The 25854-nt window shown below is 39.4% G+C and overlaps 2 non-coding genes across 2 annotated transcripts; both read left to right on the forward strand.

Moving 5' to 3' along the window:
- The first annotated feature begins 20970 nt into the window (after window positions 1–20970).
- On the forward strand, window positions 20971–21081 carry trnal-caa (transfer RNA leucine (anticodon CAA)). The gene is made up of 2 exons: window positions 20971–21008; window positions 21037–21081. It is a non-coding gene; the product is annotated as a tRNA-Leu (tRNA).
- Window positions 21082–22736: 1655 nt separating this feature from the next.
- On the forward strand, window positions 22737–22809 carry trnav-cac (transfer RNA valine (anticodon CAC)). Its single transcript has one exon. It is a non-coding gene; the product is annotated as a tRNA-Val (tRNA).
- Window positions 22810–25854: the final 3045 nt, after the last annotated feature.

Here is a 25854-nt window from a genome sequence, read left to right on the forward strand (position 1 = left end):
AATATGACAGTAGGAAAATGTGCTAGGAGAAATTGCACTTCTGTGTGAATGAGTGTGTGAAAGGGTTTGTGGAGTGCAAAGGACTGACATCCCATTCAGGGTGTTTTCCCACCTCATGTCTGGGACAGACTCTGTATCTACTATGACCCTGACCAATAGAGAAAAAGATAGAATCCCCCAAAAGGACATGTAACTTTCTCCAAAGCATTGGAAGAGCTGCTTTCAATATAACAAAACTGTGTGAAGGTTTTTGTACAGTGCAGCTGGATTTCCTGTCACTGTGGGCTCCAGAGCACAGTAGTATAGTGCAGAGTCTGATACAGCAGCAGAGGAGATGATCAGATCCACTTTCTTATTCGTTTTATCTTGCTCTTTTTTAAGTTTTATGGACAATCCTGGATGAGGTGGTTGAGCCTCAATGACAGTTTCAGTGCTTTCACTAATTAGCAGCAGAAACTCAGGTCTTGATCCAGGTTTTTGTCGATACCAGTGGAGACTGTAAACTGATCCAGTATATGTGCAGGACAGTGAGATGTTGCTGCCTTCCATTGAAAATACATTGGTTTGATCTGGTTTAATGTTATTGTCAGCAGCCTCTGCTATAAAAACATTACAACAATATTGTGATATTTTAATCATAAATGACACATTTCACATGGAAAATTGTGTCTTCTTAATTAGAAAAAATAATATTTTGTGTGCAGTGTATATGACTTACCAACATCAGCAAGAGTGAAAAACACCACGAAGAGGAACAACATTGTTTTCCTGAGTGTTTAGTTCAAACCTCTAGCTTTAGAAATGAATGTCAGTGTTACTATTTGATGTACATCTCCACCTCTAGCTCCACCTACTTGTATTTATGTATATTCATGATAACTGTACTATGCTGTATACTGTTTATATAAATCTATAGAAATGTTTTTGTATTAATAAACAATGTGGTCCTAAGCCATGGATTCACTCGTACCATTTACTCATTTACTCCTGTGATATTTTGACATTGTTAGTTACATCACTTGTTTTTTGGTCTCTCTCTCTCTCTAATAAATAAAATAAGAATCTTTTAATGGATGGACATTCAGGAATTGTTATAATATGTAATAAAGTCCTTTCTTTAGTAGTTGGTGTTTGTGACTGCACTGTGTGACACTGATTTTGTTGGTGTGTAAACTAAACCCATCACTGGGTCACACGGTTATCACAGTGTCTTTGGCATAGTGTTCCATTTGTAATTTTACAGATTGTTCTATTGCCTCATTGTTCTGTGAAATTCTATCTAAGACAGTTTTACTGGATTAAATCTACTTAGCAGTGGTATTTATTGGTTTTGTGTGTAGAAATCTGTTTTGTTTATTTACCTTCCTCTGTGTGTCATTTGTGCAGCAGAAGGTGGCTTATTGTTAGAACCATTAAAAGAATAAGGTTTATTTGAGAATACAGAAGAAATATTCATACAAAAGTACACTATATTGCCAAAAGTATTCACTCACCTGCCTTGACTCGCATATGAACTTAAGTGACATCCCATTCCTAATCCATAGGGTTCAATATGACGTCGGTCCACCCTTTGCAGCTATAACAGCTTCAACTCTTCTGGGAAGGCTGTCCACAAGGTTTAGGAGTGTGTTTATGGGAATTTTTGACCATTCTTCCAGAAGCGCATTTGTGAGGTCACACACTGATGTTGGACGAGAAGGCCTGGCTCTCAGTCTCCGCTCTAATTCATCCCAAAGGTGTTCTATCGGGTTGAGGTCAGGACTCTGTGCAGGCCAGTCAAGTTCATCCACACCAGACTCTGTCATCCATGTCTTTATGGACCTTGCTTTGTGCACTGGTGCACAGTCATGTTGGAAGAGGAAGGGGCCAGCTCCAAACTGTTCCCACAAAGTTGGGAGCATGGAATTGTCCAAAATGTCTTGGTATGCTGAAGCATTCAGAGTTCCTTTCACTGGGACTAAGGGCCCAAGCCCAGCTCCTGAAAAACAACCCCACACCATAATCCCCCCTCCACCAAACTTTACACTTGGCACAATGCAGTCAGACAAGTACCGTTCTCCTGGCAACCGCCAAACCCAGACTCGTCCATCAGATTGCCAGATGGAGAAGCTCGATTCGTCACTCCAGAGAACGCGTCTCCACTGCTCTAGAGTCCAGTGGCGGCATGCTTTACACCACTGCATCCAACGCTTTGCATTGCACTTGGTGATGTATGGCTTGGATGCAGCTGCTCGGCCATGGAAACCCATTCCATGAAGCTCTCTGCGCACTGTTCTTGAGCTAATCTGAAGGCCACATGAAGTTTGGAGGTCTGTAACGATTGACTCTGCAGAAAGTTGGCGACCTCTTCGCACTATGTGCCTCAGCATCCGCTGACCCCGCTCCGTCAGTTTACGTGGCCTACCACTTCGTAGCTGAGTTGCTGTCGTTCCCAAACACTTCCACGTTCTTATAATACAGCTGACAGTTGACTGTGGAATATTTAGGAGTGAGGAAATTTCACGACTGGATTTGTTGCACAGGTGGCATCCTATCACAGTTTCACACTGGAATTCACTGAGCTCCTGAGAGCGACCCATTCTTTCACAAATGTTTGTAAAAGCAGTCTGCATGCCTAGGTGCTTGATTTTATACACGTGTTGCCATGGAAGTGATTGGAACACCTGATTCTGATTATTTGGATGGGTGAGCGAATACTTTTGGCAATATAGTGTATGTCTTCATAACCCCCATATATTTCTCTTTAAATACTGCTGAATTTGTCATTTTCATGTTTGAAAGCAGCTATAAAACTCAACTCCACTGAATTGGCCATTAAGAAAGTCCTGTCCTACATCATGTCCTAACAGGGAAGTAAAGACACAAAATTACCTTAAATTTACTTAAATACTTGATTATTAATCACAAGATAATATTTGAAACCAAAATACATTTAAGAAATAATTCTTAGTTGTTGTTTTTTTTATCTTTCCCACACTGAACACTGTGTAAAACAGTAGAAAAAAGCAGTTATTTATAAAGGATTTTTTCTCTGTAATACTTTAATACATTATGTGTTAGTTTTTGCCTCTTCAAGGCAGTGGTGGTGAACTTGCTGTTGTTCACTGCAACAAACTCAAAAGATTCAGTGCTGCCTTCCATGATATAGTGTTGGTATATTGTATATTGTAAAATTCTGCTGTGATGATTGAACCAAGCTTTTACTTTTTATTTCCAGGTTATCAAGGAATATGGAATAGTATCATCAGTGTATAAAGATGTATACCTGACTATCTGAGTAAAGTGTCTGGAAGAGGCTTGGAGGCAACATCCCAAAGTTGTATATATTTTCTGGTAAGGATCCTCAATGGTGGATAGATAGACCCTAATCATCTTTCTAGTGGTTTTCATTATCTTCCATAGAGTCTTCTGCTCTGACACGGAGTGCAGTTTAATATTAAACAGCTGAATAGTTTCACATGATGCTATCAATATTTCCCTGAATGTAATGATGAGGATGGGAGAGAGGGGTCTGCTCTCCTATCTCTACATGAAATTGAGACACTTCTGGGATTTTCTGGCTCAGATAAGATTCTATGTGATGCACCATAAAAACTGTCATCACTGTGATGCCAACAGTCATGTATTTTTAACCTGTGGATTGTTGCTTTTACATGGCTTTAAGCCTCTTCTTCATCTTTCTGCATGTAGACTCATCAGAGCATCTAAAGAAATCCCCAAGAAGATTGAATACCAAAATAAGGAAAAGCTACTTTTAAAAGTTATATTAATAATCCCTCTCTAAACCAAATATTATACCATTAATGAATGCAAAATATTTAACTAATCTTTACTTTTCAGGCACTGATGAACTGTCAGACAAAGACATCAGATAGTATTGCTGCCTCACAGTTCCATGGTCCCCAGTTCGAGATTGAGCTCAGGTTTCCCTCATTTCCAGTGTTGCCAAGAAAAGCTATAGATCTCTGAACAGGATAAAGTGGTTAATGAAGCTTAAAAAAACCATTAGCTATCTCCTAATAATCCAACATTTGTCAAACTATAATATATTTATGAACCCTTTATAAATTGCAAGAGAGACAGAATTTGCCAAAAATAGCATGTAAATAGCAGCTCAACATCATCAGCAGAACTGCTTTCAATATAACAAAACTGTGTGAAAGTTTTTGTACAGTGCAGCTGGATTTCCTGTCACTGTGGGCGCCAGAGCACAGTAGTATAGAGCAGAGTCTGATACAGCAGCAGAGGAGATGATCAGATCCACTTGTTTATCTTTAACGTTAGCAGTCATTCTTGGGTCAGTGTTGGAAATTAGATTTCCTTTTTGGTTAACAATAAGAAGGAACTCAGGTTTAGATTTTGGATATTGTCTGTACCAGTGCAGGTAGAAGGCTGTAACACTTGTTTCATATTTGCAGGACAGAGTAACATCATCACCTACATCTACAGGTTTATGAGGGAGAAGTGGCTCTATTGAATCTGCCATGGAGTCACCTGTCATAGAGAAGAGAACATAATGCTTTTAACCTTTAAATAATCAACAGGAAATACTTAAGTCAGACCCACACTCTGCATTTTCACACTGCATCACCACACAGACTAATATTTAATATAATATAGTTAATATTTCTGCAATAACAAAAAGTCAATGTTAACTCACCTAGTGAAAGCCACAGATACATGAATATAACAGTGAACATGATGACTGGTCTTAGCTCAGTGAAAATAGTGGAGATCTTTCTGTAATCTAATATGTTAACACCATAAAGCTTCAAAATTGCTCCACCCCACAGCATCACATGACAGTGTCACCAATGTTGTTGTCAGATTGTTGATTCGTACTGAAACATCCTGGCTTTACATTCAGCCTCATATGGGAAACCTGTCCAGAGGACATTTAAGTAAACACATACTGAAAGCAGGAAACCAAGTTTTTGTTGTAAATCTGAAAAATAAAACTTTCCTGTACTCATGATAGCATCAGAAGAAAAGAAAGAAGAATAAATGCAGATTTACAGATAAGTTTCCAGTTTTCAGTGTTTCTGACACAGCAGGTGCTTTTGCTTGTCACAGAAATGACATTAGATGAGTATTTATTCTTATGACAGTTTAGTGTTAAGTGGACAGTTGTGTTGTTTAATCAGAATGGTATCTCTGAAATTATCTTAGGCACTAAGAGTAACCAGGACAGGGGTTAGGATATTATATCAGCAGTATGTATGATAGAAGAACAAGTATACTCTATGTCACAAAGGTTTTACTGTGAAAAGTAGCTTCCATCATCTCAGAGAATGTGAGCAGGTTGTGTGGTAGTGTCTCTAGTACTTAACCCACAATAAGATAAGTGACTGCGCCATCTTGTGTTCACTGAAGAGAAAAACCTTAACACACTAATAAATAAAGCCCTGCAAAAAGGTCATACAGCCACACATATATTGGATTTTTAATTTTTATTAGACCTTATATTTAAATTGTATTTACAGTTTGGGGTGTCATCAATTTCTCTCTCAAATACTGCTGGGTTTGTCACTGTATCTTTGTTTTTTTATATTTTCTTTACATTACTTAATACAAAGCAGAAAAAATAAATAATAAGGGAAAACTAAAAGGAAACAGATGTTGAACACGGTTGTAAAACTCAACAACTAAACTAAATTGGCCACTGAGAAATGCTTTATATTCACATGATATACTTTCTGTCCTATCAGGGGATTAAACACACACAACTGCCTTTAGATAAATTTACTTAGATGCTTGATTATGAATCTCAACATAATATTTTAAACCAACATACTTTTATGAAATGATTCTTAGTCTTTTTCTTCAAATGTTCTCACACTGAATAACAAAACAAACCAATGCAGTAATGAATGATCCAGTTCTAGTCAACTGTAGTGTTTATAAAATCTGATGACACTGATAATGCATGATGACAGGATAATGCTAGGTGAAGTGCAAGCCAATTGATGGTTGCATGTGTAAAAGTTTAGGATTTAAAATAAACAAACAAAAAAATCTAAATAAACACCATATAAAATAAATAACAAAACTTTACATCAGTAAATCATAATCAGATTCATTATTTTCTGTGATTTTGTGCACCTTAGTTTATTAGCGTTTTTTATACCATGAATGGTCTTAGCTGAATGGAAATATTCTTTCTGTACTATAATATGTTCATTTTATGAAGCTCCACCCACAGCATCACATGACAGTGTCACCAATGTTGCTGACAGATTGTTGATTCTTACAGATAAATCCAGGATTTACATTCAACTGTAGTTAAAGGACCTATATATATTTTAAGCAAACCCAAAGCAGGAACTATTTGTAATATACAGATAATAGCAACAATATAATTAAACAAATGTAATTATTCTAATGATAATTATACAATTGTTAAACCATAATATAAAAATTAAACAAGTTTTAAATTAATTACACATTATATGTTTGCAATCAGGCAGCTTAGTGGTTAGCATGTTCACCTCACACTTCCACGCGTCCATCTCCATGTGTCCTGGGTTCGAGTCTTGCTCCTGCTCACTGTGTGTGTGTGTGTAGAGTTTGCATGTTGCTTGGTGGGTTTCCTGCGGGTGCTACAGTTTCCTCCCAAAGACATGCTTCTAGGCTGATTGGAGTTCTGTAGTGTGTAAATGAGTGTGTGTGTGCACCCTGCGATGAATTGGCACTCTGTCCAGGGTGTATCCTGCCTTGATGCCCGATGATGCCTGGAGATAGGCACAGGCTCCCTTTGACCTGAGAATAGATCAGATAAGTGGTACAGAAATAAAATGTTAAAAAGTAATCAGTGGTGTCTGCATCTACATCTGGAATATTCCAATCCAAAATAGTTTCTAAAGTATCTAAACCAGTGGTGGGCCATCAGTGCCAGCAAGGCCTTCTCTGCTGGCCTAAACAGCAGTGATCTGAATCACAGATTTGCATTTTAATATATTTTTCCATGCGTGTGTATTAAATTATTCCCAGTAGTCTATTCTCTACATTTCCTAGCTTTGCTCTTGGTTGCGCTAAGCTTCCAGTAATGATAAGAATATTTATCTAATCATATTTCAGCCAGTGGCTGACATCATGTGTTGCCAGAGTGAAAGAAATCTGTCTTAAGGCCTTCAGAATGAATAGTGCAGGCGCCCGTAGCTTATTATAAGTGGCAATTAAAATTGTTACATTAACCAAACAGATTTCGAAGTTGGCGTCATTGGCGCCATCTAGCAGGCATACGATTACGTCAGCAATTTCCCGTCCTTTGATTGGACAATTGGAGTAGTCAGAGGCAGAGAACCACACAAACTAAATAAAATTATTTTAACTCACAATGACTGACAGAGGAGAAGAAATCGATTTGGTGGCAGACATCCTTACACATGCATTTTCAAGGCAGACTATAATAAAATTGACTATTCCTTGTGAGGTGTGAAATACTCTAGCCTAATTTCTATTTTACTTTGCTATTAAACGGTTGAGGACACCAGTGAAGACCGCAGGACGCGGTAACCATAGTAACCAGTGATTTCCGGATTGGACCTAAGATTTCCAGCCCAGCTACAGCTTAAAACCCGTCCATTTAAAAATAAAATAAAATAAAATAGCAGCCCCAAATGCATACTGTGATAACTAATACATTAACAAACAGAAAACCCAAAACAAATGGGTAAGTGCAAAGGGCACTATTTACACACACACACACACACACACACTGACAGACCCGCAGCACAGGCGATCTCACCCAGTGTCCAGCTCTTCAAGTCCTGCAGAAATCCGCGGAAGTTTTGATAATTTTATGATCATTCCTAAATATCATTCAACATTACATTAGTAATATTGACTGTCAGATACTGAGCCAAAAGTGGTCACGTGATGAACGAACGAACGAACCAGACCCGAAGACGGTACTGACTGCAGAGCCGAAGTCTATGAGGCTGTCACGTGACGAGCAAGTTTCCCCGCACAGAACCAGGTAGGATCTTGCGCATGCGCGGTCAATAAAAAATGAATCTCTACCGAAGTCATATTACGGATTCATTCAAAATGAACGAATCTTTCAAGGAACCGAATCGGAGCCACGAAGGCCAGCTGTACGCCAACTGCATCTTGTTAAAACGTAAAGAAAACAAAAAAATCTCTGTAATTCACTTATGGTGTTCTAGATGGCTACTTAATTTACACCTTAACACGAAGCAGGATGTAAGCCTAAACATGTCCTGTTCTCCAAAAAAGATGATGTACTGTACATTTCCTCCTGCCGCCCCATCATAAGTGCTTCTTCTCATCGCAGTTTCATAATAACACATCTAACATTCTGTCACGTTCCTTACAGTAAAAACAGCTTGAGTAAAATAAAGGAAAGGTTTGTTTACCGGTTAAAAGGTTTGCTTTACTCATTACGATATTTATCTTAAACGTCAGAGAGACCCTGATGTTTCTAGTGTTTTTTTTTTGTTCTGCTGTAGGTACTTGTGCTCTGAGACTCTGGGACTCAGAGACTGAGGGAGATGTCTGTTGTTCTGTCTCTGCAGGAAATTGAATCGCTTTTGGGATTTTCTGGCCCAGAAAAGATCCTAGGTGATTTGCACCCCCATACCTGGAAGCTTTCAGTTTAGCCAAGAATGGCATTCAAGCCCAGATTGTCTCCCACTACCTGGACAACTGTGAACTTAACAACACCATGAAATTCGGGGGTATCAACAGTGATGCCATCCCTCTCAATACACCTGATCTCTTCAACAATAGGGCACAGCACTGCATCAAGACCATAGGTTGAATTGCATTATCTGATTTGAAAACTGCTAGAAGGAAGTGTGACCGTAAACTTGATAGCAGGTCTGGTGGCAAGCTCTTCATGATGAAATATATAAATCCTAACTTGTGAATCCCAGTCTTCGATCCAAGAGGATTGACAGTTTCACAGTCATCACTATACAGCAGTAGCAGAACTGAAACCTCAAGAATAGTGGATAACGTTTTACAAAAACTCCCCATCAAAGACATCCTGAAGTGCATCACCCTCTCTCTGCTGCCATTCTATCATGGCCTTCAAAATACCAGGAATTTCAAGTAGCTTGACAAGAAGGCACTGTAGTGGAATACGCTGATAGGAATCAGGAACTGCAACTTGTCGGACAGTGCCAGTGGTGGAATCCCATTGCTGTACATAGGAAACCCCAGGCAAAAACTCCTCAACTGGCTGAATAAAGTTTCCTGATTTAGCAAAATACTGCATCTGTTTATAGTCTGTTTCCAGTTCTCTGAAAGGCTCAGCTGCAAGAGCATGAGCTCTTCTACTTTTGGGCTTTGATCAAGACCAAACTGACTAAATAACGACATAGTCTGCAATTGTAGTCTGCTCACAATATCGAAGATTAAACTAGAGGTCTGTTGTACCACAAAGTTTAAGTTAGAAAATGTCTGGGCAGATCTAGACTTCAGATTTGCTAAAAAAAAAAAGGGTCACCCATTCGATAATGTCCTCTTGCTGTAGTTCATCCCATTCATCCTCAACTTCCTGTCCTAACTCCTCTTCGGCATTAAGTTCATCATCAGGCTGGGCCAGCTGTTCGAGAGACTCATCAAGAATCTGTTCAACTTGGTTTTCATGCTGCTCACTAGGTGTCTTCTGTAAGACCTGATGTAAGAAAGTTCTGCCACAACCATTTTCACTACATTGGAAATATGTTGATGAACTGTTTATATGGTGTACTGCTTGTAAATGTTTAAAGATACTCCTGACATCCCCAGGAATTTGCCTTTACACCAAAAAAGCAAACATATGCCTTGGGAACGTTTAAAAATGATCTGCTAAAATAATAGTGCAAAAAGTGGGGAAAATTAAGCCCTTTCCATCTGCAGTGACTGTAACTACTTACAAATTCTCTGAAGTATTTCATGAACTTTAGCCTTGGGCCAATTTTTGGGATTATGCAGTTAATGGTCCCCTCATCTAAAAGCAGAAAGCTTTCTTCATCTATTGCCTGATCTGAAAGACAAAATGACACAGAACACAAAGACATCTTGTCAACATTAAAATCATGGAAGCTAGTTATAATAATAATAAGAAGAATAGTTATAATAATATTGTCATAACTCGGGAGAAATGCGGAGAATTTTGATCACGGAGAAAATGGGGAGAGGGTAACGTTAATAGCTATTGTCAGCTAGAGTCAGCTAAACTATCAAGCTATATAGCTCAGACCAGGCTGAAAGTTCGAGTGTAACGTTAACACGGTAACAGTAATAAATGTTACAAACACAATGATAATTTTTTCTGTTATATGTGACTTAAGTGGGAGAAAATGTGTATACAGACCTTGTATTTAGCGTTATTTTCGCGTAAATGCATGAGGGAGATGAACCGCCAGCAGTGTTGGAGCCCAAAAGAGAAGGCACGGAGTTGACACAGCTGTTGAATACACCGCTGAACTTTGGGGAGGGGCGGTCTTGTCTGTGATGTGTCAGCAGTCACTAGCTAACCCAACCCAAACCCAGCGGCTGGGTTACACAAAGTACCCAATTCTCTGTAAATAACCCAGAAAATGACCCAACAGAGGCAACCCAGCATTTGGGTAGAAAATTACCCAGCATTTTTTAATGTATACAGTTAATCATGCTAAAACTGGTGAATCTGATCAAATCTGTTGCTTCAGGTCTTAGCTAGCCACTGAGCTGAAATTTTCAAATTTTCAAGCATGCAGTTATAGCTTTTTTCATAACCTTATGTTAAATGTTAATTAAAAACAAAGTACCTGCTTCAGTAAATCCAAATACATTTTTTAAATCAGGGATGTCAAAAACATAAGTTCACATTTATTAAATTACTAAACCTTTTAAACTATCAAAACTCTATCAACTTAACAAAAGAATATTAGTTAGAGACCTGTGACCTTACTTAGTAAATTGAGTAAGTCAACTACTTGGGTTAAAAGTTGAGTTAACTCAAAAATGCTGTGCAGCAAGTTGCCTTAAAATTTTAAGTTGAGTCAACGTTGTATTTTTTACAGTGCAGTTGCTTTGGGAGTATAATGGTATAATGTGACCAAACTCTACTTAGCTACTTCCCATAAATTTTCCACTATAAAATCAAACATTTAAAACCAAGATTTTTTACCACAACTCTGCTCAAAACACATATCGGCTGTGATTACCTCCGACCAGATCTCAGGGTGCTGATATAACAGCATTCCCTTTGTTTTTATATTGTTTAATATCTCACATAGTTAAAACATTTTAGACAATAAAAGCACATACTGCACTCATAAAATAAAGGACAATAAAATTCTTTACAAAGTGGTCAAAAGCAGAGCTTGCAAACACTGAACATTGTCTGTAAGTTTAGTACAGCTTTCCTAATTCAGTTCTCTTTAAAATTGTCTTCTAATAAAACTATTCTAAGACCAATTTAACATTAGGTAAACTTGACATTGTTCAAAACATCCTTATAGATATTTTTCTTTTTCAACAATTGGAAATCACTGAACTATCAATGTAGTACTGAAAATTTCCTTTAGAGTTCTCTTAAAGACAGCTCTATTTACTCTAGCTCAACTCAGGAATGGTTTACCATGGGGAAAAATCACATCATAGCAATGATTTTACTATTACTGCATCAGGCGATTTTTTAGTGATTGATTTTAGGTTTGAGTGACTTGTGGCCAAGAGACAAAATCACTCTCTGTATGAAATCAAATGTGCTCTTCAGAGCTGCAGGATACTCTAAGTTTAGATCATAAATCAGTCCAAAGAGCAGACACATTGCTTGTGGAAGATTTTCCACATCATCCACAACCATGGTACCTTCCAAAATGATAGCTGATGTTTTGGCATCAAGATGCAGGGAGTAGGGTAGTGTTGCAGTTGCAGAGTGCTCGGGAATCACCAGTCAAAATTCCAATTGCAATTTCGACATTTCTTCATTGTCATCACAGTCCTAAAACAGGGCATATAGCAAAATAAGGTCAAAGTAAGACACAAAACATCTTTAAGAGCATATACTCACAGTAAAATGTGAAACAAAAATTAATAACACTACAATATGTCTAAATGTACAGGCCTTTTTCAATCAGGACACAGCAGTGGATGCAGGAACGAATACAGACATTCAAACCACTGCATGAAAAGACAATAAATCAAACGGAAGGCCAGCTATATAAACTAAAACCTATTCTAAAACTCACAATTTGATATTTGAAAGTTATCAAAATACATAATTATGGAGGAGAATTGACTGAATTTTTAAAATTTTTTCTTTCTTTCAATCTAATCTCCTTTCTGTATTTTATATTTATTTTACTGTACTTTCTTACCTCTTTTACTGACTTCATCTCTGTTGCATCTGTCCTTTATTCTTCCTACCTGTCTAAATTTCCAACCTCCTGTTTATTGTCCTTCTTACTATTGTTTTTCTTTCTTTTCTTTATGTATTATAAAAATGTCTTCTTACTGTCTTTTTTCTTAATTTATCTTTACTTTCTTTTCTCTACCCCAGGTGTAGGCAAGTTCGGTCCTAGAGAGCAGTCCTGCAGATTTCAGCTCCAACCCTGAAAAAAGATTTGCTTGCCTGTAGCCTTAGTAATCCTGGAAAACCTTGATTAGCTTGTTCAGATGTGTTTGATTAGGGTTGAGCTGAACTCTGCAGGATTGCGGCTCTCTAGGACCTACCCCTGCTCTACCCCTTCTGTGTTTCAGTTTCCGCACTGTTTAGATCTCAAAACTGTTTAAAGAGCAGTTTGCCTGTCGAAACTACTTCTACAAAACAGGTCTTGTAAAAATCGGTGGGTCCTCTCCAAGAAGGAATGGTAATCCACAGAGAACGGCTGTTCGCCTCAACGCTGATGTTGGATTTCTGCAAAGTTATGAAAATTATTATTTAATAGCGCCATGGCACTAACACAACACAAAGCAAAGAACAACAGCAAAAGCAACAGTTGTTTTAATATAAAAAAATTGTGATGTGTGTGAAGAGCTTACATGAAAATTAATCTGGTGCAAAATCTTCTTAAGTTTGGATAAAATTCTGTCATCATTCACTTGCCCTCTGAGTTTTTTCTAAACCTGTATAAATGTCTTTGTCCAGCCGAACGCAAAGGAAGATGTTTAGAGAATGTAGTAACCAAACAGATTCATCCCCATTTACTACCATAATAGGAAAAATAAATACTATGGAAGTAAATGGGGATGAGATCTGTTTGGTTACTGAAATTCTTACAAATACGTTCTTTGTGTTCAGCAGAACTAAAACATTTATACAGGTTTGAAACTATCTGAGTAAATGACAGTTTTAATTTTGGGTGAACTATTTCTTTAATGATCCATAAAACCAAGAATATTTATTCACCTGACTCTGTGTGAAAAGGGCTGGCCACCTTTCCACTGTATTCTTCACTGCAGGTTCCTTCTCTATCAGTTCCTTTCTACACAAGGCAAATGTAGAAGTCATGTTCTGGGCTAGTGCAGAATTAACATGACGTTTCTTCATGTCTTCCACCATCTCCTTCCTTTTAGACTCCATGCTGGCTTCATCTTCACCATCAGGGAAGTTCAGTAGAAAGTTGATTTCAAACCTCTTGAGACTTTTGATGTTTCTCTGAGGCTGCTGTCCCCTTCTTTTTCCAACCATTTATGGATATCTCCAAACATCCAGCTTGATGCAGTTTTGAGTGGTAGTTACCCATTTTCCATCTGAGGCTATCATACCACCTATTCCGCCCTTAGATGAGCTCTCCTGACACTTGTAGATATGTTTTATCTCGCATGTATTGTAGATTTCCTGATGTAATCTGTATTCAACGTCAACAGGAAAAGTAGGGATCTCAAAATATTCTGGCCATGCAGTCCATAGACTATGAGATGAATGATCATCAGAAGCCACAGACAGGACTTCAGTGTCAGCTGTGTTAGGGTTGTTGTCATCACAGTTCCATGTGGGCTTATCTGGCAAGTCAGCAATGTAGGTAAGATTCACAAGGGAATTGCTGAATTCTGGATCTTCATACTGAAGCTTTTCTTCAAGTTGCTCCATCAGGGATTCAACTGTCTGTGGTTTCGCAGGAAGTATGATTTTTCTGATGTCATTTTCACAAACTGTAACTCAGAGTACAGTCCTTGTCTCCATATTTATTCTCTCTACAAAGGTTAAAGAATTGGGTTGGTTTTCTTAAATTAAAGTAATAGCTTCAACCGAAAAACAGTTGTCCAATTGCATAATTCTAAACCCATCCTTTGAAAATAATGATTTGAAAAGTTTCACTCATCCTTGTTTAAATGTACTTTAAAAAGTACACAAAATAATTAATAATTTAATGTGACATCTGCCATACAGTCCAAGCATTTAAGGCAAATAAATTGGTTTGCTGGAGAAATCAACTTCAATATATAATCCATTTCACTGGATCAACCCTTCACATAGAATAGCATTTAACTGCTGCTCTCTCAGGAGTGCATGCAGGATATGACCATTTAAAGAAAATGAATTACATTTCAGTTTGTTTCTTAATAAACCCATTGATACTATTCAAACACTTGAAGTTGAATGAAATTATATGATGCTTTTGTGTCCTCCTGAAGTTTGAGAAGCAATGCTTGTTATCTTCTTACATAGTAGTCAGACATCAGCAATCAGAAATCATTTCAAAATAAGCCTTTTTGTCTTCCAAGTAAGAATGAGAGTAAATAATTTTTCAATAATTTCAAGTCTCTTTAAGCTTGAATTATCATTCATTCAGCATATGATATAATGTTTGAGTGTAACACAGGTCCTTCCCGAAGTTTATAAGAGTTCTGAGAGTTTGGTGATTGTCAGTGATAGCACATGACAGCAAAGTTCAAAAGAACGCAGGTGCTGAATGTACCAACATGTCAGATCTTTACACACAAACAGAACAGCACTGTTGATGACAAGAATTTTGAAAAACTGTCTGAAATCAGACAGGCCTGGAAAAGTACCAACAGATACAACCATATCTGGATTATACTTGATTCCATCAATGCTCACAGATGATGCTGTGAGGACAGGATATCAAGGGCCACCATGAGGGGCAGAAGTCTAATAAATGCCCAATTCTCATGGGCATTACCCCAGTGGTACCTTATGAGGCAAATGTGCCTGGGATGATCTGAGGCTGATAAACTTTGTCTGAGAATTTGTAAGGTAACTGCTTGATAGCTTGAGTCAGGGATTCAAGAGATATTAATTTCCTTGATACAAAACCATTAATGCACAAGGACATTTCAATAGGGATGACACCCTCCATAAGGTTGTGCATTATGTCAGGTGGAAAACCACCAACTGTGTGAAAATGTTCCAACCTTTCACTTAACACACAGCCACCTTTCACACCATGTTCCCACCAGACCTCCTTCTCCTGGATTTCACTCCTCTTGCAAAGCAGAACCGACATGGGTGCTCAACACTGAAACTCTCCTGTAGTCCTGCAAAAGAATGTGCACCCAGATTATCAGATGAAACAAAAGCAAACTTCCTTTCAAACAGTCTCCTAACTGTTCAATATATACACCATGCTTTTCAAGAGTTTCAAGGTCCCTAACAAGTGGGTGCAAGATGTCTTTGTAACCATGATGTTAAATTGCACTAGCTCTGCATAAAAATGCTAGCTGAATTGACTGAAGTGATGAAAGATCTTTGAGGAAAGGTTGGCTAGAACCCAATAGAGAGCAAATATTTTATGTTTCTTTTGAGAAGTGCCAAGGGGATTGGCAAGCTCAAATTCATCAAAATAAAGACCTAGGACAATCCTGAAGGTCTCAGTGTTGAAAAGTCATTTTCTTGATACTGAGAGAATCCATGGCCACTTCCAGAACAGCGGAGACTCCCGGCACATGTGGCAGGGCATCCAGGCGATCACCAACTACAGAACATCACCACCTGCCTGTGACAGTGACGACTCCCTTCCAGATGCGCTGAACGACTTCTACGCACGGTTTGAGGCACAGAACAACACAACAGCGAGGAAGACCATCCCTTCTCCAAACGACCAGGTGCTCTGTCTCACCACAGCTGATGTGAAGAGAACTCTATGCAGAGTTAACCCACGGAAGTCTGCTGACCAGACAACATTCCTGGCAGAGTGCTGAGGGAGTGTGAGGAGCAGCTGGCATATGTCTTCACTGACATATTCAACATCCTGCTGAGCAGCTCCATCATCCCAATGTGCCTCAAGACAACGACCATCGCCCCTGTGCCTAAGAAGTCTACGGTTTCCTGCCTCAATGACTATCATCCCGCTGCACTCACACCAATTGTGATGAAATGCTTCGAGAGGTTCGCCCTGAGGCACATCAAGTCACAGCTACCACCCTCACTGGACCCCTTGCAGTTTGGCGCATCGCCCTAACCGCTCCACGGATGACACCATCACCACAACCCTCCATCTTGCCCTCACACACCTGGACTGTAAAGACTCCTACGTTCGAATGCTGTTCATAGATTTCAGTTCAGCATTCAACACAATCATCCCTCAGTGGCTGATTGAGAAGCTGAGCCTGCTGGGCCTGAACACCTCTCTCTGCAACTGGATCCTGGATTTCCTGACTGGGAGACCTCAGTCTGTACCACCACACTGAGCACTGGAGCTCCTCAGGTCTGTGTGCTCAGTCCACTGCTGTTCACTCTGCTGACTCACGACTGTGCAGCAATGCACAGATCCAACCACACTGTCAAGTTCGCCGATGACACAACTGTGGTGGGTCTCATCAGTAAGAGCAATGAGTCAGCTTACAGAGAGGAGGTGCAACATCTAACAGCCTGGTGCAGAGCCAATAACCTCTCCCTGAACGTTGACAAGACTAAAGAGATGGTGGTTGACTTCAGGAGAGCACAGAGTGTCCATTCTTCGCTGTTCATCGATGGATCCTCGGTGGAGATCGCCAAGAGCACCAAATTCCTTGGTGTTCATCTGGCAGAGAACTTCACCTGGTCACTCAACACCAGCTCCATCACCAAGAAAGCCCAGCAGCGCCTCTACTTCCTGAGGAGGCTGAGGAAAGCCCATCTCCCTCCCCTCATCCTGACTGTGTTCTACAGAGGGACCATCGAGAGCATCCTGAGCAGCTGCATCACTGCCTGGTTTGGGAACTGCACCGCCTCGGATCACAAGACCCTTCAGCGGATAGTAAGGACAGCTGAGAAGATCATCGGAATCTCTCTCCCTCTATCACGGACATTTACACCACACGCTGCATCTGCAAAGCTAACTGCATTGTGGATGACCCCACACACCCTCACACACACTCTTCACCCTCCTGCCATCTGGAAAGAGGTACCGGAGCATTCGGCCCTCACAACCAGACTGTTGAACAGTTTCTTTCCTCAAGCCATCAGCCTCCTCAACACCCAGGACTGAACTGTAGAACAACTCTCTCTCACACACACATAAACACACACACACACTCAAGACTGAACTGTACAAAACTCTCTGTCTGTCTCACACACATACACACACACACACACTCTCTCTCTCTCTCTCTCTCTCTCTCTCTCTCACCTGGATGGATACACTCACACACACACACACACACACACATAATTTAAATTGTTCATTACTTGTGGCACTACCACTACCTGTCATACGCTGCTATAGTTATACTTATGTTTATTTGCACTACCTCAACTGCTGCTGTTGAATTTATTTTGCACAATATTTTTTACATCATTTCTTTTTATCTTATTTTATTTCACTTATATTCCATTACACATGTTCTTTTTCTTTCTTTTCGGCACTAAGTGTCCTGTGTTTTTGTGTTGCCTTTGTTTGTATTTATTATTTTTGCACTGTCTTGTCTTCGATCTGTTTGCACCTAGCTGCACACTGTGCACTTTATGTGGCTAAGACAAACTTCTGTCCTAGCTCTGTGTTTTTTTGTGTTTGATCTTTATGTTGTATGTTTCTGTAGCACCAGGTCCTGGTGAAACGTTATTTCATTTCACTATGTACTGCGCCAGCTATATGTGGTTGAAATGACAATAAAGCTTCTTGAATCTTGAATCTTGAGTGCCATCTCTGTAAGTCTTAAATTCATTAACTAATCGATCATTGCAAAGAACCCTATATAGAATGTCAGCCCAGTTTAGCATTTTCTGCAACATTTGCAGAACTGGCACATAAGAGACTGACTCTGAATCAAGCTTGTATTCAACTGGCATGGCAATCAGAAATTCACTCTGAAAATATGATGCTCCTCTGCTTATTGTGGAAAGAGGCTCACCATCTTTCATTGTCAAGATGAAAGAAGTAAAATTTGATTTATATGTTGAATTATTTCCTGTGCAGCCAAATCAGAAACATGCAAAATCACCTGCATTTTGAGAGAGTGAGGCTATAATTTGAGAAAGAGTGAGGCTCCAACTGAGGACGCAATTCATCAAAGTTTTCAATCTCTATATCATTTATCTCCAAAAGTTCATCTACAGGATCAGCGCACAAGGGCTATTCTTGTTGCACATTATCTACACTGTGTGTAGCAACATACAAGAGAACGTATTTTAACTGCCTCTGATCAAATGCTCCATGCTCTCTACATTTATGGGAATTAAATGTAGAGTAGATATTGCTCTCAAAATTGCAATTGTTGTAGGAAACTGCACAGTTCTATGATTTTTGAGATGCTGCCGCAAATGAGAAAAAATAGACTCTGTGCAGGGCTCCTCAAACTGCAAAGTGGGCAGTGAAATATCAAAGGGATGTTATCACATGGACTGGATAGGCTACCATGTGCCTGATGTGAATGATGTTTTGTTAAGTGTACACTTATTGCATTAAATGATTTGAATGAGCACAGACAATCTGTGTAGAGACATGGAATTGGAGTACTTCTAGTGTAGCTTCCATGTTTTATTCTGTAGTGTTTCAACAGCTGAGCCCACTTTTCACACGAAAACAAGCAAAACCTACACTTCCACTGCATGAATTTAAGTCCCCAAAATAAGCACACACTAAATAAAAACACAAAATATGGTACATGCTTGTTAATTAAGCTATCTTAATTCAGGCATCATGTTGTTCATTTCCATGTGAACCACACGCGGATCAAACGCTCTAGAAAGAATGTTCATAAAGGCCGCACAGGTTTTTACATATCATTAATGATAAACCATGAACTTACAACCGATTAAAATAGCTTAGAAATGTAATAAAACAAGTGTTCAGTAAAAGTCGATTTTTGCAACGTAGCACTGGTCGCATTTGACATAAAACTACTTCAGTGTGCCTTTTATGTCTTTTTCCTCTTTCCACACAACTAGCAAATAAAATTGTATTTAAGTTGTAAGAGACACTGATGTTTATAAACAGATCATTGTGAGCATACCTAGTCATTCTACTACATCCCTAAAACGTGCTGTTCTTTGAGTTCTTCTTCGTCAATGTCTTCTCCAAACACCTGTGTTCTGTCACATTGCGCATGCATGAGACAAAAGCGTGTTTAAGAAATTAGAAGAGTAATTCTAATTGTGATAGTAATAATAATTGTAATAGTAATTGTTTCGTCCTATGCTGAAACTTAACCAAAGGCCAGTAAATATATCAAGCTCTGTTCATACAAATATGGTGGATTGTGATGTAGCAGCAGCTGATTGGCAATAAGCTTAAATCTTACTGGTTTCCAGGTTATTTTATAGCGCAAAGGGGAAAAAGACCCAGAACCTATAAATAAATAAATAAATACTCTTAAGTACTCTTAAGTTTAGTTCACACTACACAGTCTAATCAATTTAAATCAACAAATTTTCTAAAGTCAGTTAAATTTACAAGTTTTTCTTGAGTAGATTCAACAATTACTTTTTACAGTGCATGTGTTTGACTGGTCTATACCACAAAAAGAAAATACTGTATATTACTGTTAAATTCCTATGGTAACCTGCTTAAGATTTTACAAGTATGTTATTGTATCGTACTGTTTGGAAAACAGTATGTTGCTGCTAGAATTTAATTTTACAGTCTCTCCCTGCTCGAACTCCATGTTCATAGCTTGATATTAGCTAATATGGCCCACAAAAATTAATTCTGTTATAAATCATGATCATTTCTGAAAGTAATTGAATGAAAACATTCAGGGGGAAAACACTATCTTATCTCTATTATCCCAATAGGTGGCAAAATAAGTCAACAAACATTTTTTTATATACAGTATTATATATATAATCATGATATACTGTGTAATCCCAGTTAAGTTCATTTCAGGTCCAGGTTGTAACAGTACAAAATGTGAAAAAATATATAAGCACTTAAAAATGTATATTTCTTTGCAGTATGTCTTTCAATAGATTATGCAGTATGTTGGCGATATATCCATGTGTACAATCAGAATATAGTATGTAGATGCTGATAAATGAACGGATTCAAGAGGAAATGTGTTTTTGGTCACTAATCTGGTTTTATTTCTGGCCCACTTGTTCATTTCTTTGGCATGTCCCATGTTATCTTTTCTTGGTGAAACTAGTTTCTCTGTTGTCCTGGTTTCATGGTTGTTAAATTTTTAGCTACTTATTTGGGTAAACAGGTTCATTAAATAATTATAGATACTTTAATGTAATGAACGTGAACAGAGTCAGAAACTTTAATTTAATGAAATACTTTGCAATTGTAGATTTAAATCAATCATGAGTAACCGAAAGGAAACAGTTACATGGAGGAAACCTTTGAGATGACATGAGGAAGAAACTTTATGACTTTAACTCATTAGAGAATACAGGTTGTAGCTACTCAGGCAGTGAGGGCTTAACAGACATACATGAGACAGCGAAGGTTAAAATTCACAGTGTATTTATTTGGTGCACATAGGGAAAAAGAATCTTTGAGTACAAAATTCAGTGAAAATAGAAAAAGGAGCAAAATAGGGAAAACATGGTTACACAGCCATGGTTGATGGCTGAAAGGGGCTGAAAGGGGTCCAGGTACGTGGAGCAGTGACGAGTGCAATGGCTTAGGGATGTCTTGCCTAAGTGTCAGGATGGCCGAGCGGTCTAAGGCGCCAGACTCAAGGTTCAAACCTTCCCTGATGTAAGGAGGCTTCTGGTCTCCGAATGGAGGCGTGGGTTCAATCCCACTTCTGACATGATCCTTTAGGGGCAGTGGTGGCTCAGGTGGTTAAGATCAGGGGTTCAAGCACCAGCACTGCCAAGTTGCCACTGTTGGGCCCTTGAGCAAGGCCCTCTCTGCTCCAGGGGTGCCCTGTGCTCTGACCCCAGCCTCCAAGGATGGGAAATGCGAAGAAAGAATTTCACTGTGCTGTAATGTATATGTGACAAATAAAGGCATTTTCATTTCATTTCTTCGGTCTCCAACAGCTTTGCCATGCTTCACTCCTTCACACCGCTTCACTCCTTCACATGGCTGCTCCACACGGCAGCCATGTGCTCCTCTGCTATCCAAAACATTGATGGTGCTGAACCAGCACAGTCTGTTCAGGTTTTTTTATCAAGAAGAAAACCTTAAAACATGTATCTTCAATTCAGTAAAACTTTCAATATAACAGAACTGTCAAAATTTTTGTACAGTGCAGCTGGATTTATGCTTTTTATATTCTTGAGTCTACTAAACTTTCCCTAGGTTCTACCTAGCTATAACCTTGCCATTTTAAAAACATGTCCCCACCAAGAGATGTCAGAGTGACCATTTTAGCAATTATAAAGGAAACCCAGCAAATCTGTACACTCTATAGATTACACTGAACACCTGCTTAGATACAGAACTGCTCTGAACAGCAGCTGGTCAGCGATTTCTCTAATATCAATAATGCCAGCTGTAATAATTGATTTATTTTGAAGATGAGAGCCCGAGCTGCTTCTTTATATTTTCTGTAGTGTAGTGGTTATCACGCTTGCCTAACACGCGAAAGGCCCCCGGTTCAAAACCGGGCAGAAACAACCCAAGGCTTTTGAGCTTTGCTTCAGTATGCGCCCACTGCCCTAATCGGCACCCTGAAGGTGACTGGAGCAGTTTCTCCACAATGTGATGCCTAGTTTGAAATGCGCTTTAGTGCTTAGAAAATGAACAAGTGTCTACTTCAAATCAAGCAGCGCTTAGGGGCTTTTGCTGCAGGCCGCAAGCCATCACTTACACCGCAATTGGAAATCGGAAAGAGCTCTCACCAAAGAACTCTGGCCAAAGCCTGTCAAATGCAACTGGTGGACTTTGCCGCTCCGCTTTGACTTTCGAGACCAGGCAGAAACAAGCCTTGAGCTTTGCTCCAGTAAGAGCCCACTTGTCCTAATCAGGACAAGACTAGAGCAGTTTCTCCACTATGTGGTGCCTAGCTTCAAATGGGCTTTAGTGCATGAACAAGTGTTTGCTTGTTCGAGTCGAGCAACAAGTAGGGCTGTTTTTTTTTGGCCTCAGGCAGCAAGCAACCACTTAGAACAAAAGTGGAAATCACTTGTGGAAAGACCTCTCACAAGCAGAGAAGCCTTCGTCACACTCTTGCCAACGCCTGCTAAATTCAGCTGGAGGACTGTCCTGTTCGCTTTTTAAGGGCGGCCCTCGTGACATTTGCCACGCCCAACATGCGGTTTAAAGGTCGTGGCGTTGGCCGAATCGAACCCGGTCAACTGCTTGGAAGGCAGCTATGCTCGCCACTATACCACCAACGCCTGTGGTTGCGCATCATTACTCGGTTGAAGGAACGCCACGCCTTTGGCGTTGATCGATTATTTATTTATTTACTTACTTTATGCGGTTCCCCGCCAAAGGAAACGCTGCTCCTTCGCTTCTGTTTCTGTAGTGTAGTGGTTATCACGCTCGCCTCACACGCCAAAGGTCCCCGGTTCGAAACTGGGCAGAAACATCTTTTGGTGGTCAGGGGCTTGTGCTTATGGCGTCAATAAGACTCGAGTATTGGCGCCTGTAGCACCCGTGTTTTGGGAACAAGCAGAAACTGAGATCCGCCCCACTCCCACATAGTTTCTGTAGCGTGACTGTTTTCACGCTTTCTGCTCATTTGCGCTGGCGAACAAAAGTCTTGATATTGTCTTTTTGTTTTCTATTTTGGTTTAATTGATTTATTTTGAAGATGAGAGCCCTAACAGTTTCTTTTGTAGTTTCTGTAGTGTAGTGGTTATCACGCTCGCCTAACACGCTGAAAGGCCCCGGTTCAAACCGGGCAGAAACAACCCAAGGCTTTTGAGCTTTGCTTTAGTATGCGCCCACTGCCCTAATCGGCACCCTGAAGGCGACTGGAGCAGTTTCTCCACAATGTGATGCCTAGTTTGAAATGTGCTTTAGTGCATAGAAAATGAACAAGTGTATACTTCAAATCAAGCAGGGCTTAGGGGCTTTTGCTGCAGGCCGCAAGCCATCACTTACACCGCAATTGGAAATCGGAAAGAGCACTCACCAAAGAACTCTGGCCAAAGCCTGTCAAATGCAACTGGTGGACATTGCTGTTCCGCTTAGACTTTCGAGACCGGGCAGAAACAAGCCTTGAGCTTTGCTCCAGTAAGAGCCCACTTGTCCTAATCAGGACCCTGAAGGTGACATACTCACAATTTGCTACTTTTTAAAAACATGTGTTCATTCATATCTAAGAATATTGTATTTTGCAATAATAAAAATGTTTACTCACCCAGTGAAAGCCACAGATACATGAATATAACAGTGAACATGATGACTGGTCTCAGCTGATTGAAAATATTCTTTCTTTACTCTGATATATTAACATCATAAAGGTTCATGAAGCTCCACTCCCAAAGCATCACATGACAGTGTCAGTGATGTTAGTGTTGATTCTTATTGAAACATCCTGGCTTTACATTCATTTGGAACCTGTCCTGAACATGCAGTAAACAAACAATAACAGAATGAAAGATTTTTAATAAGGAGAAATATTTATTCCATTTCATAACATTAATCAATAATTGAATTAGAAAATACTTTGTTGTGTGGATTATAAATAGTGCATCTACTTTGGGACATTTAGGTTTTTTTGTTTATTTTGAAGCCTGTTTGTTGTCCTGCATCTTCAATAAACAAGCTACAGTTAGTCCAGAATGCAGCCGCCAGAGTTCTTACCAGATCAAGAAAATATGATCATATAACCCCAATATTATCATCCGTGCACTGGCTACCTGTTAAGTTTAGAATTGACTATAAACTAGCTCTACTCACATACAAGGCTCTAAATGGTTTAGCTCCCACCTATCTATCCAGTCTTCTAACACATTACAATCCACCACGCCTTTAAGATCACAAAATTCTGGACTTCTAGTAGTTCCCAGAATATCAAAGTCCACAAAAGGGTAGAGCGCTGCCAGATTTAGCTCCAAAACTCTGGAATAGTCTTCCGACTGTGTTCGGGGCTCAGACACAGTCTTCCAGTTTAAATGTAGACTAAAGACTTATCTCTTTAGCCAGGCATACATCTAACACTTCCCATAACCTTGCACTCCAGTACATCTGATTAAATGCACATTCAGCTAGTACTGCTAATATTATGAACAGCAGCTACGCTAATGCTGGTCCATTGTTTCTTTCTTCTACCCATCCCGAGGCATACAGAGACTGGGCCGGCTCCAGTGGCATCCGGAGATGGACCAGCTCCAGCCGGGGGCTGCTTGTGAGGATTGGGATATTCAAGCAGCGCCAAGGACAACAACCTCCTTATTGATTCACATAACACTATACACATGCTGTATCTACATCACACAATTGTCACCCAAATGAGGATGGGTTCCCTTTGAGTCTGGTTCCTCTCAAGGTTTCTTCCTCATACCATCTAAGGGAGTTTTTCCTTGCCACAGTCACCTCAGTCACCTCAGGCTTGCTCACTTGGGATAACATCTAGGACTGTTTGTCTGTTTGTCTGTTCATATGTTTGTTGTTTTCTTATGTGGTTTCTCATGTAAAGCTGCTTTGAGACAATGCTCTTTGTTAAAAGCGCTATACAAATAAAATTGAATTGAATTGAATTGATTGCAACAGACTGGGATGCAAGTTCATATCAGCAAACCTTGTCAACAAGAGCCTAAGCCTTTCAAACCTTTCCTGGGTTCGGATCTTGAATCACGGGTGGTAATGAAAGCATGCGTGATACAACCATTGCGACCGCCTGCCAGAGTGCCTCTCTTTCCCGACCTGGCAGGCCTCCCTTGACCACAGCCCCACAACCCTCCAAGTGCATGGGTAGCATCGCCAAAAACATGGTTATTAATTAATGTAATTAATTAACTGATTAAATATGATTGTGATAGTTAAAACTATTGATAAACTGATGAAAATGAATTACCTGTAACTAGAGTGAGAATCAGTGGTATGTATCTCACTATGTACAGTAAGTTGTATAGTTGATCCATTTCTGAACACAGCTCTGTGAGGATTCTGTATAATAGTGCTGTATGTGCTGAACTTTACACGACTCTAGAAGGCCACACCCAGGAAGTGATGCAGTTTTAGTGTTATTTTGTACAGATCACTTCACAGTGTCAGTGACAGAAATCTAGAGTCATTATGGCTGGTGTTGTATTTCAAGATTCATCATCTATACAATACTATAAGCCTTTATCTGTTTGTGTGGTTTTTAAATTATTTGTACATTTATAAATAATTATGATAATTTGCTGTGGAAAATCATAGGAAACTGGATCCAGATTTAAACAAAATCTCTCATAAGTAAATTTGCTGTGTCTATAACCAAAAGGTAATTAAATTCAGTTCAATTCAATTCAGTTCACTTCATTTTTATTTGTACAGCACTTTTAACAATGGACATTGTCTCAAAGCAGCTTTACAGAAATACAGAAATTCAGAATAGAAATTACAAAGTTGAAAATTAACTTTACCCCTAATGAGCAACTCTGAGGCAACAGCGGCAAGAAAAAACTCTGTGAGACGATAT

The sequence above is a fragment of the Hemibagrus wyckioides genome, unplaced genomic scaffold, assembly GCF_019097595.1.
Source record: "Hemibagrus wyckioides isolate EC202008001 unplaced genomic scaffold, SWU_Hwy_1.0 Contig5, whole genome shotgun sequence".
NCBI classification, from domain to species: Eukaryota; Metazoa; Chordata; class Actinopteri; order Siluriformes; family Bagridae; genus Hemibagrus; species Hemibagrus wyckioides.